This window comes from Balaenoptera acutorostrata, chromosome 9, assembly GCF_949987535.1.
Source record: "Balaenoptera acutorostrata chromosome 9, mBalAcu1.1, whole genome shotgun sequence".
Classification (NCBI taxonomy): Eukaryota; Metazoa; Chordata; class Mammalia; order Artiodactyla; family Balaenopteridae; genus Balaenoptera; species Balaenoptera acutorostrata.
Genome location: NC_080072.1, coordinates 14,386,899 through 14,405,122, shown reverse-complemented (window position 1 = coordinate 14,405,122; position 18,224 = coordinate 14,386,899). Strand labels below are relative to the sequence as shown.

The 18,224-nt window shown below is 39.2% G+C and overlaps 1 protein-coding gene across 3 annotated transcripts in view; it reads left to right on the top strand.

The window, feature by feature from the left end:
* The window catches only part of CSTPP1 (centriolar satellite-associated tubulin polyglutamylase complex regulator 1), a 202,422-nt gene that overhangs the window by 107,258 nt on the left and 76,940 nt on the right, over positions 1–18,224 (top strand). The window lies entirely within an intron of this gene.

The following is an 18,224-nucleotide window of genomic DNA, read 5'->3' as shown; positions in this document are numbered from 1 at the left end:
TCATTATTTTAGTGTATTGAGAATGGAAGACTTCAGTCCATGTGCTCTATAATCCTGTCATTTCTATCCATGTCTCAATTCAGTCAGTGGCTTTTTCTATAGGCTTTTAATTTGTGATTAATATATTCCTACACTTTCTTGTATTAAAAGTCAAAAAGTAGGGTATGAAGGATGGAGGCCAAAAGTTTATTTAAAAATAAACGAAAGTTTATTTTTAAAAAAGACATTAAGATTGAGGCTTTTCAAACAATGGAGTCAGGATTTGCTTTTACTAGTTACTTGGTTAACATGACTACATGAAATGTGTGCTATACACTCTAAATACTGTGGCCAAGTAAACTATACTTACCATGCAAACAAGTCTTTCAGAGAACCATATGTTTGAAATTTTAAATACAAAATGTCAACTATAAAGCTTTCCTTTTTGAATTCATGTATTTTTAAGTACTTTCAGTGTTCAAAGCACTGTGCTGCTAGGTGATGAAAAGTAAGCAGAGAACTCATTCATTCATCTATTCATTCATTCAACAGTATTTGTTGAGTGTGTCCTCTGTGCCAGGTATTATTCTAGGTGCTAGGAGGAAATAGTTCTATTCTTAAGGAACTCATAGTCTAGTTGGAGAGAAAATTGACATGTAAATAAACAGTTATAGACCACTGGTAGACAGTGTAAGGTCAAATACACATATTTATTTGCACGCTCTCTATAAAACACACTAAATTTATAATAAAGGGGGGAAAAAGATATAAAGCCAAAAGAGAACAAGAGATGACAGTAAGTAGTAGGTATCAACTAAATTTTACAAGGTGGACTGCAGATGGATAAGTAGGAAGTGATTTAGCAAAGAAAGCTGATGACTAACTTACAAAAGAGAAAGGTATCTCTTTATGCCACAGAGGTCTAGAAGGGTTCAAGAATTGGAAGTGTCGGGTACTCTGAAATTGGGAGTGTGAGGACAGCTGAAAACAGGATTTGCTGCAAGTCCTTATAAGGAATGGTTAGATCCCCAGATCCTCTTCCCCACATTAAGCATCAAGGTCACTCCCTTCTCCATCCAGTAGAAGGTTGGAGCAACTAAACTGAAGGAAGTCTCAACTCAAGAATACCAGGTTCAGAGCAGAGGTGAGATGGCCTCATGAAGACAAGGAAATAAGCCAACGTCTACATGCTGTATGTTGATACCTCATTCCCCCCTTCCCTTGCTTAGCTCTCAGAATGCTGGCTGCCAAATGGATACTCCCCAAGCACAAGTCTAGAATATTTCCTGGAGAAACTGAAATAGCCCCAGGAAAAGTCCCTACAGATCTGACATTTAGGAGTTCCACAGTAAAATGACCAGGTCTCCATTCTGCAATGGAGCTCAATGTCAGCAAGCTCCATCCATTTAGAAAACCAGCTTTTTTTTTTTAAATTAATTTATTTATTTATTTTTGGCTGTGTTGGGTCTTCGCTTCTGTGCGAGGGCTTTCTCTAGTTGTGGCAAGTGGGGGATCTAGTTCCCTGACCAGGGATTGAACCTGGGCCCCTGCATTGGGAGTGCGGAGTCTTAGCCTTTGGACCACGGGTCCAAAGGCTAAGAGGCCCGTGCATCGCGGTGCACGGGCCTCTCACTATCGCGGCCTCTCTTGTTGCAGAGCACAGGCTCCAGACGCGCAGGCTCAGTAGTTGTGGCTCACGGGCCCAGTCGCTCCGCGGCATGTGGGATCTTCCCAGACCAGGGCTCGAACCCGTGTCCCCTGCATTGGCAGGCAGATTCTCAACCACTGCGCCACCAGGGAAGCCCGAAAACCAGCTTTTTTATATCTCACTCTAAATATGAATGGATATATTCAAGGATCACCAGGCATTTGGAGAAGTCTCTAACATGATAGCCAGAAACGAAGACCAAATAAACAAGGTAGAGGAGGGGGAAACTCAGAAGAAGCAGTAACAATACAAGGAGCAGAAGAAAACTTTAAGAAAGCTGTCATTAATAGCCTCAGGGAAAACAGATAAGGTATTGGATCCATTAAATAAGACTAGCCTGCCAGGCTTCCCTGGTGGCACAGTGGTTAAGAATCCTCCTGCCAATGCAGGGGACATGGGTTCGAGCAACTAAACCCGTATGCCACAACTACTGAGGCTGCCCTCTAAAGCCCACAAGCCACAATTACTGAGCCCACGTGCCACAACTACTGAAGCCCACACGCCTAGAGCCTGTGCTCTGTAACAAGACAAGCCACCCCAATGAGAAGCCCACACACTGCAACGAAGAGTAGCCCCTGCTTGCCACAACTAGAGAAAGGCCGCGCGCAGCAACGAAGACCCAATGCAGCCAAAAATTAAAAAGAAAAAAAAAAGACTAGCCTGCCATATATGGCCGTGTGTGTGTGTGTGTGTGTGTGTGTGTGTGTGTGTGTGTGTATTTTTTTAAAGAACAAGAAAGAGTTCTTGGAATTTAAAAATATAATAGCATAAATTAAAAATTCAATAGAAGGGCTAAAGGTAAAGTTGAGGAAATTGCCCAGAAGAGGCAAAGAAATAGAAAATAAGAGAAAAGTACAAAAAAATTAGAGGCCTAATCCAGAAGTATAACGTCTAAAAAATTGGACTTCCAGAAAGAGAAAGGAATTAGAATGCCACTGGGCTTCTCAACAGCAATGCTGGAAGCTAAAAATCAGTAGAGCAATAGAGCAATGCTTTCAGAATACAAAAGTAAAATTATTTCCAACCTAGAATTCTGTACCAAACCAAATTAATAATCAATGATGAGAATAGAATATAGATTTTTAGATAGGCAAGAGCTTATAAATTTTAATTCCCATGCAGCTTTTCTCATGAAACTACTGGAGGATGTGTTTCACCCAAAAATGGGAATAAATCTAAAAAGATGAAATTATGGGATCTAGAAAAAGGGATCCAACACAGGAGAGAAGTAAAAGGAATTCTTAGGATGATAGTGAAGGATAGTCCCAGGACAGTCATTTATGCAGGAGAGTTAGATAGCAAGCAGTTCAGCTTGCAGCAGCAGAAACATCCGGAGGAATGTCTGCAAGAAAATTTTTAAAATAGAACTGATAAAAATGTTGTGTTAGATTACATTCAGTTGGAGAATTAGAGATTAATACTTCAGTTGAAGAAACAGTGATTAATACTTAGAAACTCCAAGCAAACCAAGAAAGAGGTAATTCCAAGAGAAACAAAATGTTGTATAAGAAAGAAAATGTAATAATAATATACCTTGTGGCTTGGCTGTGAATAATATTTATGTGGTATAAAAATATAAATACTGGGGCTTCCCTGGTGGCGCAGTGGTTGAGAATCTGCCTGCCAATGCAGGGGACACAGGTTCGAGCCCTGGTCTGGGAAGATCCCACATGCCGCAGAGCAACTAGGTCCGTGAGCCACAATTACTGAGCCTGCGCGTCTGGAGCCTGTGCTCCGCAACAAGAGAGGCCGCGATAATGAGAGGCCCGCGCACCGCGATGAAGAGTGGCCCCCACTTGCCGCAACTAGAGAAAGCCCTCGCACAGAAACGAAGACCCAACACAGCCATAAATAAATAAATAAATAAATAAAACCCCCCAAAAAATATATATATATAAATACTGAATATTTTAAGCTAAAATTGTTACTATATCTCTATTAGAAAGATGGAGGGATGGGAAATGTGTGTAGGTGGTGAAAAAGATAATCTGTCATTTTCAACTAAGAGTCCAAAGATAATGTAAAATTTTAAAATCAAGAAATAGCAGCATAAGCATATTATTAAAAAATGAAAAACAGAAGACAAGTGGAGTTGGTTAAAAAAGTTGCTACCATAGTTTGGTTTGGAACCAACTGAGTTTGAAAAACCAGTGAACCTTTCAAATGAACTTGTCCAGCAGGGATTCAAGTCTGATAAAGAGATTGGAAGTGGAGATATAGTCAGAATTTAAATCATGTGAATGGATGAGATCACCGAGGAATGAAAGTTTAGTGAGGGAGAGAGATAAGGGCAGAACTTTGGGGAATGCTTATATTTAAAGAGTGAGAGAAGGAAAAAGAGTCAGGGAAGAAACAGAATGTAGGAAGAGAAATAGAATAATATGCCATTACATAAGCCAAAGGAGGAGAGTTTCAAGGATAGGATGGGCAACAGTATCAGTTGTCACAGGTGGAGAACTAAGGAAATGTCCTTTGAATCTATGGTGATTGGAGATTGTAACTTTCAAGAGAACAGTTTTGATGTGATGGAAGCATCACTGAAGGGGCTACTGAGTGAATGAATGAGTGGTAAGAAAGAGGAGATAGTGAATATAGCACACTCTTCTGAGAAATTTGGCTTTGGTAAGTAGACTATGAAAGTTTTTTTAGATTAAGGGACCACTTAAACATATGTGAGTAGATAGCAAGAAGTTAATGGAGAAGGTAAGATGAAAGATGCAAGTGTAAGGGGGATAATTGACAGAGAAAGATCCCAGAGAAACTGAGAGAACATGGACTCAAGAGCACAGATGGAGAGATTAATCTTAGTAAGAGAAGGGAAAGATTTCTTTCTTTAAGAGAGGGATGGAAGAGGTGAGGATAAGTGAAGACACTGAGAAATATTAAGGTATAGAGGAAGGAAACTGAAGGATTAAAAAATCAGATGGCTTCGATCTTCTTAATAAAATAAGTTATCTGCTTAGAGTTGGGGGTTGGGGCAAAGGGTTAGTTTGGAAATTTGAGAATGGAAAATGTCTGGGGCAGCTGCTGTAAGGAATGCAATACAAAGTTAAGAGGAGATGACTGAAAGGATTACCCGGTAGCCAAGAGCATCCAGTTGAGGTTAGATTGTATGAATTTGTAATAAAGCCAATCAGTATGGTTTCTGGACTTCCTCCAAGAGCGCTATGACTCCAAAAGTTGTGTAAGTCATCATCTTGGCTAGAGAAGGGTTTCCTTGGAGTGTCTTAGGAGACATCCCAGGGTTCAAAAACTTTAGAAAAATGCTTGCTCAAGGAGAGTTAATGCTTAGGAATACCAAAGAGCATGTTTGCTTGTGGGATACTTCCTTCTGTGGGTCATTCAGAAGTCTTGTGGGGAGAATCATGGGCAAAAAAACAGAAATATACTTAAGAGACTTAAGAGAAGCAAAGCAGTTTGGTATCAAAAAGATCTATAGCTGCACGGATATCTAGACACAAATCTGAGGGTGGGAGCATGTTCGAGAACATCTGGATTCAGATAAAAGAAGAGCAGAAGAGAAGTGACATCATTGTGGGATTACACTGTAGGCTACCTAGCCAGATGGAAGAAATAGATAAAGCATTCTTGATGTAGATCATAAAACTGGCCTGAGTCAGGACAGCATGGCAACAGGGATTTCAAACGTCAGGACATAAGTTCCAAGTCACATTCAGCCAAAAAGCAGTATACTTGATTAGTTCTTTTTTTTTCCTGCTTATGATTTTCTAATCATTAAAGAAACACTTGCTGGAACTTCCATGGTGGTCCAGTGGCTAAGACTCCATGCCCCCGATGCAGGGGGCCTGGGTTCGATCCCTGGTCAGGGAACTAGGTCCCACAAGCCAGCAACTAAGCCACAACTAAAGATCCTGCATGCCGCAACAAAGACCCAACACAGCCAAAAAATAAATAAATAAATAAATAAATAAAATTTATATGTTTTTAAAATGGTCCACATCAAAAAAAAAATCTTAAAAAAAATAATAGCCTTTATTTATTCAAACAAAAAGAAAAGTCCCTTTTTATAGCAGAAGAAGATAAAATACCTAGGAATAAACCTAACAAGAATATGTAAGAACTGTATGCAGAAAGCCTTAAAACACTACTGAAGAACTCAAAAGAAGGCTTGGACATATGGAAAAGCATAGTCTGTTCTTAGAAAGGAAGACTTAAAAATCATAAAGCTGTCAGTGCTCCCTAATTTAATTTATAATTACCACGCTCTCAGAAAAAATACCAAGAGGATTTAGTTTTGTTTGCTTGCTTATGTTTTTTTTTAAATTTTATTTCTTTATTTATTTTTATTTTTGGCTGTGTTGGGTCTTCATTTCTGTGCGAGGGCTTTCTCTAGTTGCGGCAAGCAGGGACCACTCTTCATCGTGGTGCACGGGCCTTTCACTGTTGCGGCCTCTCTTGTTGTGGGGCACAGGCTCCAGACGGGCAGGCTCAGTAGTTGTGGCTCACAGGCCTAGTTGTTCCGTGGCATGTGGGATCTTCCCAGGCCAGGGCTCGAACCCGTGTCCCCTGCATTGGCAGGCAGATTCTCAACCACTGCACCACCAGGGAAGCCCTGCTTGCTTATGTTTTGTGAGACATGCTGATTCTAAAGCTTATACAGAAAAACTAAATAGACTAGAATAACCAAGAATATTCTGAGAAAGAAAAGAAATAATAGGGAGGCCCTGAACCAAGATGGCAGAGTAGAAGGACGTGCTCTCACTCCCTCTTGGGAGAACACCAGAATCACAACTAACTGCTGAACAGCCATCGACAGGAAGACACTGGAACCCACCAAAAAAGATACCCCACATCCAAAGACAAAGGAGAAGCCACAGTGAGATGGTAGGAGGGGCGCAATCACAATAAAATCAAATCCCATAACTGCTGGGTGGGTGACTCACAAACTGGAGAACACTTATACCACAGAAGTCCACCCACTGGAGTGAAGGTTCTGAGCCCCACGTCAGGCTTCCAAACCTGGGGGTCCGGCAATGGAAGGAGGAATTCCTAGAGAAGCAGACTTTGAAGGGTAGCGGGATTTGATTACAGGACTCTGACAGGACTGGTAGAAACAGAGACTCCACTCTTGGAGGGCACACACAAAGTAGTGTGCACATCGGGACCCAGGGGAAGGAGCAGTGACCCCACTAGAGACTGAACCAAACGTACCTGCTAGTGTTGTAGGGTCTCCTGCAGAGGCTGGGGGTGGCTGTGGCTCACCGTGGGGAAAAGGACACTGGCAGCAGAAGTTTTGGGAAGTACTCCTTGGCGTGAGCCCTCCCAGAGTCTGCCATTAGCCACACCAAAGAGCCCAGGTAGGCGCCAATGCTGGGTTGTCTCAGGCCAAACAACCAACAGGGAGGGAACCCAGCCCCACCTATCAGCAGACAAGCAGATTAAAGTTTTACTGAGCTCTGCCCACCAGAACAACAGCCAGCTCTACCCACTACCAGTTCCTCCCATCAGGAAACTTGCACAAGCCTCTTAGATAGCCTCATGCACCAGAGGGCAGACAGCAGAAGAAAGAAGAATGACAATCCTGCAGCCTATGGAACAAAAAACACATTCACAGAAAGATAGACAAGATGAAAAGACAGAGGGCTATGTACCAGATGAAGGAACAAGATAAAACCCCAGAAAAACAACTAACTGAAGTGGAGATAGGCAACCTTCCAGAAAAAGAATTCAGAATAATGATAGTGAAGACGATCCAGGACCTCGGAAAAAGAATGGAGGCAAAGATCGAGAAGATGCAAGAAATGTTTAACAAAGACCTAGAAGAATTAAAGAACAAACAAACAGACATGAACACTACAATAACTGAAATGAAAACTACACTAGAAGGAATCAATAGCAGAATAACTAAGGTAGAAGAATGGATAAGTGACGTGGAAGACAGAATGGTGGAATTCACTGCTGCGGAACAGAATAAAGAAAAAAGAATGAAAAGAAATGAAGACAGCCTAAGAGACCTCTGGGACAACATTAAACGCAATAACGTTCGCATTATAGGGGTCCCAGAAGGAGACAAGAGAGAGAAAGGACCCGAGAAAATATTTGAAGGATTATAGTCAAAAACATCCCTAACATGGGAAAGGAAATAGCCACCCAAGTCCAGGAAGCGCAGAGAGTCCCATACAGGATAAACCCAAGGAGAAACACACCAAGACACATAGTAATCAAATTGGCAAAAATTAAAGACAAAGAAAAATTATTGAAAGCAGCAAGGAAAAAACAACAAATAACATACAAGGGAACTCCCGTAAGGTTAACAGCTGATTTCTCAGCAGAAACTCTACAAGCCAGAACGGAGTGGCATAATATACTTAAAGTACTGAAAGGGAAGAACCGACAACCAAGATTACTCTACCCGGCAAGAATCTCATTCAGATTCGATGGACAAATCAAAAGTTTTACAGACAAGCAAAAGCTAAGAGAATTCAGCACCACCAAACCAGCTCTACAACAAATGCTAAAGGAACTTCTGTAAGTGGGAAACACAGGAGAAGAAAAGGACCTACAAAAACAAACACAAAACAATTCAGAAAATGGTCATAGGAACACACATATCACTAATTACCTTAAACGTGAATGGATTAAATGCTCCAACCAAAAGACACAGGCTGCTGAATGGATACAAAAACAAGACCCATATATATGCTGTCTACAAGAGACCCACTTCAGACCTAGGGACACATACAGACTGAAAGTGAGGGAATGGAAAAAAATATTCCATGCAAATGGAAATCAAAAGAAGGCTGGAGTAGCAATACTCATATCAGATAAAATAGACTTTGAACTAAAGAATGTTACAAGAGACAAGGAAGGATACTACGTAATGATCAAGGGATCAATCCAAGAAGAAGATATAACAATTATAAATATATATTCACCCAACATAGGAGCACCTCAATACATGAGGCAACTGCTAACAGCTGTAAAAGAGGAAATCAACAGTAACACAATAATAGTGGGGGACTTTAACACCTCACTTACACCAATGGACAGATCATCCAAAATGAAAATAAATAAGGAAACAGAAGCTTTAAATGACACAATAGACCAGATTTAATTGATATTTATAGGATATTCCAACCAAAAACAGATTACACTTTCTTCTCAAGTGCACACAGAACATTCTCCAGGATAGATCACATCTTGGGTCACAAATCAAGCCTCAGTAAATTTAAGAAAATGAAATAATATCAAGCATCTTTTCTGACCACAACGCTATGAGATTAGAAAAGAATTACAGGGGAAAAAATGTAAAAAACACAAACACATGCAGGCTAAACAATACGTTACTAAATAACCAAGAGATCACTGAAGAAATCAGAGAGGAAATCAAAAAATGCCTAGAGACAAATGGCAATGAAAACACGATGATCCAAAACCTATGGGATGCAGCAAAAGCAGTTCTAAGAGGGAAGTTTATAGCTATACAAGCCTACCTTGAGAAACAAGAAAAATCTCAAATAAACTATCTAACCTTACACCTAAAGGAACTAGAGAAAGAAGAACAAACAAAACCCAAAGTTAGCAGAAGGAAAGAAATCATAAAGATCAGAGCAGAAATAAATGAAATAGAAACAAAGAAAACAATAGCAAAGATCAATAAAACGAAAACCTGGTTCTTTGAGAAGATAAACAAAAGTGATAAACCTTTAGCCAGACTCATCAAGAAAAAGAGGGAGAGGACTCAAATCAATAAAATTAGAAATGAAAAAGGAGAAGTTACAACAGACACCGCAGAAATACAAAGCCTTCTAAGAGACTACTACAAGCAACTCTATGCCAATAAAATGGACAACCTGGAAGAAACGGACAAATTCTTAGAAAGGTATGACCTTCCAAAAGTGAACCAGGAAGAAACAAAATATGAACAGACCAATCACAAGTAATGAAATTGAAACTGTGATTAAAAATCTTCCAACAAACAAAAGTCCAGGACCAGATGGCTTCACAGGTGAGTTCTATCAAATATTTAGAGAAGAGCTAACTCTCTCCTTCTCAAACTCTTCCAAAAAATTGCAGAGGAAGAAACACTCCCAAACTCCACCATCACCCTGATACCAAAACCAGGCAAAGACACTACAAAAAAAAGAAAATTATAGACCAATATCACTGATGAATATAGATGCAAAAATCCTCAACAAAATACTAGCAAACAGAATCCAACAACACATTAAAAGGATCATACACCATGATCAAGTGGGATTTATCCCAGGGATGCAAAGATTCTTCAATATACGCAAATCAATCCATGTGATACACCATATTAACAAATTGAAGAATAAAAACCATATGATCATCTCAATAGATGCAGTAAAAGCTTATGACAAAATTCAACACCCATTTATGATTAAAAACTCTCCAGAAAGTGGGCATAGAGGGAACCTACCTCAACATAATAAAGGCCATATACAACAAACCCACAGCAAACATCATTCTCAATGTTGAAAAACTGAAAGCATTTCCTCTAAGATCAGGAACAAACAAGGATGTCCACTCTCACCACTATTATTCAACATACTTTTGGAAATCCTAGCCACGGCAATCAGAGAAGAAAAAGAAATAAAAGGAATACAAATCAGAAAAGAAGAAGTAAAACTGTCACTGTTTGCAGATGACATGATACTATACATAGAGAATCCTAAAGATGCCACCAGAAAACTACTAGAGCTAATCAATGAATTTGGTAAATTTGCAAGATACAAAATTAATGCACAGAAATCTCTTGCATTCCTATACACTAATGTGAAAAATCTGAAAGAGAAATTAAGGAAACACTCCCATTTACCACTGCAACAAAAAGAATAAAATACCTAGGAATAAACCTACCTAGGGAGACAAAAGACCTGTATGCAGAAAACTATAAGACACTGATGAAAGAAATTAAAGATGATACCAACAGATGGAGAGATATACCATGTTCTTAGATTGGAAGAATCAACATTGTGAAAAATGACTATACTACCCAAAGCAATCTACAGATTCAATGCAATCCCTATCAAATTACCAATGGCATTTTTTATGGAACTAGAACAAAAAATCTTAAAATTTGTATGGAGACACAAAAGACCCCGAATTGCCAAAGTAGTCTTGAGGGAAAAAAACGGAGCTGGAGGAATCAGACTCCCTGACTTCAGACTATACTACAAAGCTACAGTAATCAAGACAATATGGTAGTGGCACAAAAACAGAAACATAGATCAATGGAACAAGATAGAAAGCCCAGAGATAAACACACGCACATATTGTCACCTTATCTTTGATAAAGGAGGCAAGAATATACAGTGGAGAAAAGACAGCCTCTTCAATAAGTGGTGCTGGGAAAACTGGACAGGTACATGTAAAAGTATGAAATTAGAACACTCCCTAACACCATACACAAAAATAAACTCAAAATGGATTAAAGACCTAAACGTAAGGCCAGACACTATCAAACTCTTAGAGGAAAACATAGGCAGAACACTCTATGATATAAATCACAGCAAGATCCTTTTTGACTCACCTCCTAGAGAAATGGAAATAAAAACAAAAATAAACAAATGGGACCTAATGAAACTTAAAAACTTTTGCACAGCAAAGGAAACCATAAACAAGACGAAAAGACAACCCTCAGAATGGGAGAAAATATTTGCAAATGAAGCAACTGCCAAAGGATTAATCTCCAAAATTTACAAGCAGCTCATGCAGCTCAATATCAAAAAAACAAACCACCCAATCCAAAAATGGGCAGAAGACCTAAATAGACATTTCTCCAGAGAAGATATACAGATTGCCAACAAACACATGAAAGAATGCTCAACATCATTAATCATTAGAGAAATGCAAATCAAAACTACAATGAGATATCATCTCACACCGGTCAGAATGGCCATCATCAAAAAATCTACAAACAATAAATGCTGGAGAGGGTGTGGAGAAAAGGGAACCGTCTTGCACTGTTGGTGGGAGTGTAAATTGATACAGCCACTATGGAGAACAGTATGGAGGTTCCTTAAAAAACTAAAAAGGGAACTACCATATGACCCAGCAATCCCACTACTGGGCATATACCCTGAGAAAACCGTAATTGAAAAAGAGTCATGTACCAAAATGTTCATTGCAGCTCTATTTACAATAGCCAGGACATGGAAGCAACCTAAGTGTCCATCAAGAGATGAATGGATAAAGAAGATGTGGCACATATATACAATGGAATATTACTCAGCCATAAAAAGAAATGAAATTGAGTTATTTGTAGTGAGGTGGATGGACCTAGAGTCTGTCATACAGAGTGAAGTAAATCAGAAAGAGAAAAACAAATACCATATGCTAACACATATATATGGAATCTAAGGGGAAAAAAAAGGGTCATGAAGAACCTAGGGGCAAGATGGGAATAAAGACACAGAACTACTAGAGAATGGACTTGAGGATATGGGGAGGGGGAAGGGTAAGCTGTGACAAAGTGAGAGAGTGGCATGGACATATATACACTACCAAACATAAAATAGATAGCTAGTGGGAAGCAGCCGCATAGCACAGGGAGATCAGCTCGGTGCTATGTGACCACTTAGAGGGGTGGGATAGGGAGTATGGGAGGGAGGGAGACGCAAGAGGGAAGAGATATGGGAACATATGTATATATATAACTGATTCACTTTGTTATAAAGCAGAAACTAACACATGATTGTTAAGCAATTTTGCTCCAATAAAGACGTTAAAAAAAAAAAAACAAAACACATGCACCCCAGTGTTCATTGAAGCACTGTTTACAATAACCAGGTCATGGAAGCATCCTAAATGCCCATCAACAGACGAATGGATAAAGAAGATGTGGGACATATATACAATGGAATATTACTCAGCCATAAAAAGGAACGAAATTGGGTCATTTGTTGAGACGTGGATGGATCTAGAGACTGTCATACAAAGTGAAGTAAGTCAGAAAGAGGAAAACAAATATCATATATTACCACATATACGTGGAACCTAGAAAAATGGTACAGATGAACAGGTTTGCAGGGCAGAAATTGAGACAGAGATGTAGAGAACAAACGTATGGGCACCAAGGGGGGAAAGTGGCGGGGGGCTAGGTGGGGGGGGGTGTGATGAATTGGGCGATTGGGATTGACACGTATACACTGATGTGTATAAAATTGATGAAAAGAACCTGCTGTATAAAAAAATAAATAAAATAAAATTCAAAAATTCAAAAAAAAAGGAAAAGAAATAATAGAGTAGTAGCTCTTCCAGATATTAGAAATTATTATAAGGCTATAATAATTCTACTAATAATTACTAAAACAAAACACTTACTCTGTGCCAGGTACTGTTTTAAGCACTTTCACTATAATAATTCATTTAATCCTCACAACAGCTCATTGAGATTAACTTGCTCAAGCTCACAGAGTTAATAAGTGGCAGCGGTTGGATTTAAACTCAGATACTCTGGCTCCAGTGTACATGCTCTTCATCACCATGCTATACAAACATTCATTAATGGAACATAAATAGATAAGTAAAAATCAATGGACCAGAATGAGAAGCCTAGAAATTGACCCAAATATGAAAATAGAGTTAACCTGCGTTGGGGGAGGGAGGACCTTTTAAATCAATGAGCATAACTGGTAGCCATCTTTTAAAAATAAAGGGATTCCTTCCTCACACCTTACATGAAAATAAATTCCAGATGGATCAAAAATTTCAGTGTAAAAAAAATGAAACCATAAACATACTCAAAGAAACCACAGAAAAGTGTTTTTATAGTTTAACAGAAAGCAAAGCCTTTCTTAATATGACTGAGAACATCAAAGCCATAAAAGAAAAGATTGATATATTTCATTAGATAAAAAGGATGAAAAATCTGCTTGACAAAAAAATTCCTATAAATAAGGATAAAAGATTAACAACAAACAAGGAGAAATATTTGCAACATATATCACAGGTGAAGGGCTAATTTCCTTACATATGGAGTTCCTAAAAATCAATAATAAAAATAATAAAAACTCAGTAGAAAATTGAATGAAAGAAACGAACAGAAAATTCAAGCAAAAGATTGTATAAACCATTCTTAAAAATACTTTTTTAACAATAGCTTCATTGAGATATAATTCACATGACATACAGTTCACTTACTTAAAGCATGCAATTCAGTGGTTTTTAGTATATTCACAGAGTTGTGCAACTATTACCACAATCAATTTTATTTTATTTTTAATTTTTTTAATTTTTAAATTTTATTTATTTTTTTATACAGCAGGTTCTTATTAGTTATCCATTTTATACATATTAGTGTATATATGTCAATCCCAATTGCTCAATTCATCCCACCACCACCCCCACCCCCCGCCACTTTCCCCCTTGGTGTCCATGTTTGTTCTCTACGTCTGTCTATTTCTGCCCTGCAAAGTGATTCATCTGTACCATTTTTCTAGGTTCCACACATATGCATTAATATACGATATTTGTTTTTCTCTTTCTGACTTACTTCACTTTATTTTTTTAAAGGATTAGATTTTTAAAAATAATTTGTGGGCTTCCCTGGTGGCGCAGTGGTTGAGAATCTGCCTGCTAATGCAGGGGACACGGGTTCGCGCCCTGGTCTGGGAAGATCCCACATGCCGCGGAGCAACTGGGCCCGTGAGCCACGACTGCTGAGCCTGCGCTCCGCAACAAGAGAGGCCACAATAGTGAGAGGCCCACGCACCGTGATGAAGAGTGGCCCCCGCTTGCCGCAACTAGAGAAAGCCCTAGCACAGAAACGAAGACCCAACATAGCAATCAATCAATCAATCAATAAATCTTTTTTTTTTTAAAGGATGCACTTTTTTTTTTTTTTATTAATTAATTTATTTATTTTGGCTGTGTTGGGTCTTCGTTTCTGTGCGAGGGCTTTCTCCAGTTGTGGCAAGTGGGGGCCACTCTTCATCGCGGTGCGCGGGCCTCTCACTATCGCGGGCTCTCTTGTTGCAGAGCACAGGCTCCAGACGCGCAGGCTCAGCAATTGTGGCTCACGGGCCCAGCCGCTCCGCGGCATGTGGGATCTTCCCAGACCAGGGCTCGAACCCGTGTCCCCTGCATTGGCAGGCAGATTCTCAACCACTGCGCCACCAGGGAAGCCCAATAAATCTTTTTTAAAAATAATAATAATAATAATTTGTATTTATTTATGGCCGCACCACGTGGCATGCAGGATCTTAGTTCCCCCACCAGGGATCGAACCTGTGCCCCATGCAGTGGAAGCGTGGAGCCCTAACCCCTGGACCACCAGGGAATTCCCACCACAATCATTTTTAGAACATTTTTATCACCCACTCTCCGCCCCCCCCAACACACACAAAATACTCAGCAGTAACTCTAATTACTAAATACTTACCCCTACTCTTTCCGCTACTCACCCACCCACTTCCAGCCCTAGGCAACCACTAGTCTACTTTCTGTCTCTATGGATTTGCCTATTCTGGACATTTCATGTAGATGGAGCCATACAATATGTGGGCTTCTTTGTCTGGTTTCTTTCACTTAGAATAATGTTTTCAAGGTTCGTCCATGTTGTAGAATGTATCATTTCCATACCATATTTCTTTTTTATGGCCAAATAATATTTCATTGTATGGATATTCAATGGATATTTATCTACTCATCCATTGACAGACATTTGGGTTGTTTCTACTTTTTTGGCTATTATGAGTAATACTGATACAAACATTTGTGTAGAAGTTTTTGTGTGAACATATGCTTTCACTTCTCTTGGGTATATACCTAGTAGTGGGATGCTGGATCATATGGTAATTCTATGTTCAACTTTTTGAGGAACTGCCTGCCTACCTGCCTGCCTGCCAAAATGGCTGCACCATTTTACATTCCCACCAGTAATGTATGAGGGTTACCATTTCTCCAGATTCTTGCCACCACTTGTCTTTTTTTTTTTTTTAATATAGTTGACATACAATGTTATGTTAGTTTCAGGAGTACTACATAGTGATTTGACATTTGCATACATTATGAAGTAATCACCATTATAAGTCTAATATCCATCTGATCCCATACAAAGTTGTTACAGTATTATTGACCATATTCCTTATGCTGTATGTTACATCCTTGTGGCTTGTTTATTTTATAACTGGAGGTTTGTACCTCTTAATCCACTTCACCTATTTTGTGCCCCCACCTTCCTGGCAATGACCCATTTGTTCTCTGTGTCTATTGAGACTGTTTTCATTTTGTTTTGTTTGCTTGTTTGTTGTTGTTTTTTTTTTTTTTGTAGATTCCACATATAAGTGAGATCATGTAGATCTCACTTTGTCTTTGTCTGACTTATTTCACTTAGCATAATACGCCCTAGATTATCAATGTTGTTGCAAATGGCAAGATTTCTTTTTTGTGGCTAATATTCTATTATATATCTACACCACATCTTCTTTATCCATTCATCTATCAATAGACACTTAGGGGGCTTCCCTGGTGGCGCAGTGGTTGAGAATCTGCCTGCTAATGCAGGGGACACGGGTTCGAGCCCTGGTCTGGGAAGATCCCACATGCCACGGAGCAGCTGGGCCCGTGAGCCACAATTGCTGAGCCTGCGCGTCTGGAGCCTGTGCCCCGCAACGGGAGGGGCCGCGATGGAGAAAGGCCCGCGCACCGCGATGAAGAGCGGTCCCCGCACCGCGATGAAGAGTGGCCCCCGCTTGCCGCAACTGGAGAAAGCCCTTGCACGAACCGAAGACCCAATACAGACAAAAATAAATAAATTAATTAATTAAAAAGAAAATCCTTAAAAAAAAAAAAAAAATAGACACTTAGGTTGCTTCCATATCTTGGATATTGTAAATAATGCTGCAGTGAACATTGGTGTGCATATATGTTTTTGAAATAGTGTTTTTGTTTTCTTTGGGTAAATACCCAGAAGTGAAATTGATGAATCATATGGTAGTTCTATTTTTATTTTTTTGAGGAACCTCAATACTGTTTTCCATAGTGGCTGCACCAATATACAAAACCACCAATAGTGCACAAGGTTTCCCTTTTCTCCACATTTTTGTTGTCTTTTTGATGATAGCCATTCTGACAGGTGTGAGGTGATATCTCATTGTGGTTTTTACTTGCATTTCTCAAATGATTAGTGATGTTGCACATCTTTTCATCTGTCTGTTGGCCATCTGTGTGTCTTCTTTGGAAAAATGTCTGTCTGGGTCCTTTGCCTGTTTTTTAATTGGATTATTTGGGTTTCTGCTATTGAGCTGTATGAGTTCGCCATATATATTGAATATTAACCCTTTATCAGATACATGGTTTGCAAATATTTTCTCCCATTCTGTAGGTTGCCTTTTCATTTTATTAATTGTTTCTTTTGCTGTGGAGAAGCTTTTTAGTTTGATGTAGTCCCTCCTGTTTATTTTTTGCTTTTGTTGCTTGTGCTTTTGGTGTCATATATACAAAAACTTGTTGCCAAGACCAGTGTCAAGGAGCTTTTCCCTTATGCTTTCTTTTAGGAGTTTTATAATTTCAGTCTTACATTAGTCTTTAACCCATTTCAAGTTACTTTTTGTGCATGGTGTAAGATAGAGGTCCAATTTCATTATTTTGCATGTGAGTATCCAGTTTTCCCAGCATCATTTATTGAAGAGACTATTCTTTCTTGGCTATCTTGTCAAATATTAGTTGATCATATATGTATGGGGTTATTTCTGGGCTCTCGAGTTTGTACCATTTCTCTGTCTGTTTTTATGCCAGTACCATACTGTTTTGATTACTTTAGCTTTGTAATATAGTTTGAAATCAGGACGTGCCTTTGTTTGTGTCTTCAATTTCTTTCATCAAAGTCTTGCAGTTTTCAATGTACAGATCTTTCACCTTCTTGAATAAGTTTATTCCTAAGTACTTTATTGTTTTTGATGCTATTGTGAATGGGATTATTTTCTTTATTTCTTTTTCAGATAGTTTGTTGTTAGTGTATAAAAATGCAACTGATTTTTGTATGTTGATTTTGTGTCCTGCAACCTTACTGGATTAATTTATTAGTTCTAACAGTTTTTTGGATTAGATTGTAGTTTTTAGGATTTTCTATATGTAAGATCATATCATCTGCAAACAGAGACAGTTTTACTTCTTCCTTTCTGATTTTGATGCTTTTTATTTCTTTTTCTTGGCTAAGTGCTCTGGCTAAAACTTCCAGTACTATGTTGAATAGAGGTGGTGAGAATCCGCACCCTTGTCTTGTTCCTGATCTTAGAGGGAGAGCTTTCACCCTTTCACCACTGAATATCTTGTTAACAGTGAACTTGTCATATACAGCTTTTACTTTGTTGAGGTGCATTCCTTCTGTATCCAAATTGTTCAGAGTTTTTAATCATGAAAGGAGGCTGGGGCTTCCTTGGTGGTACAGTGGTTAAGAATCCACCTGCCAGTGCAGGGGACATGGGTTCGAGCCCTGGTCCGGGAAGATCCCACATGCCACTGAGCAACTAAGCCTGTGCGCCACAACCACTGAGCCTGCGCTCTGAGCCCGTGAGCCACAACTACTGAGCTCACCCGCCATGACCAC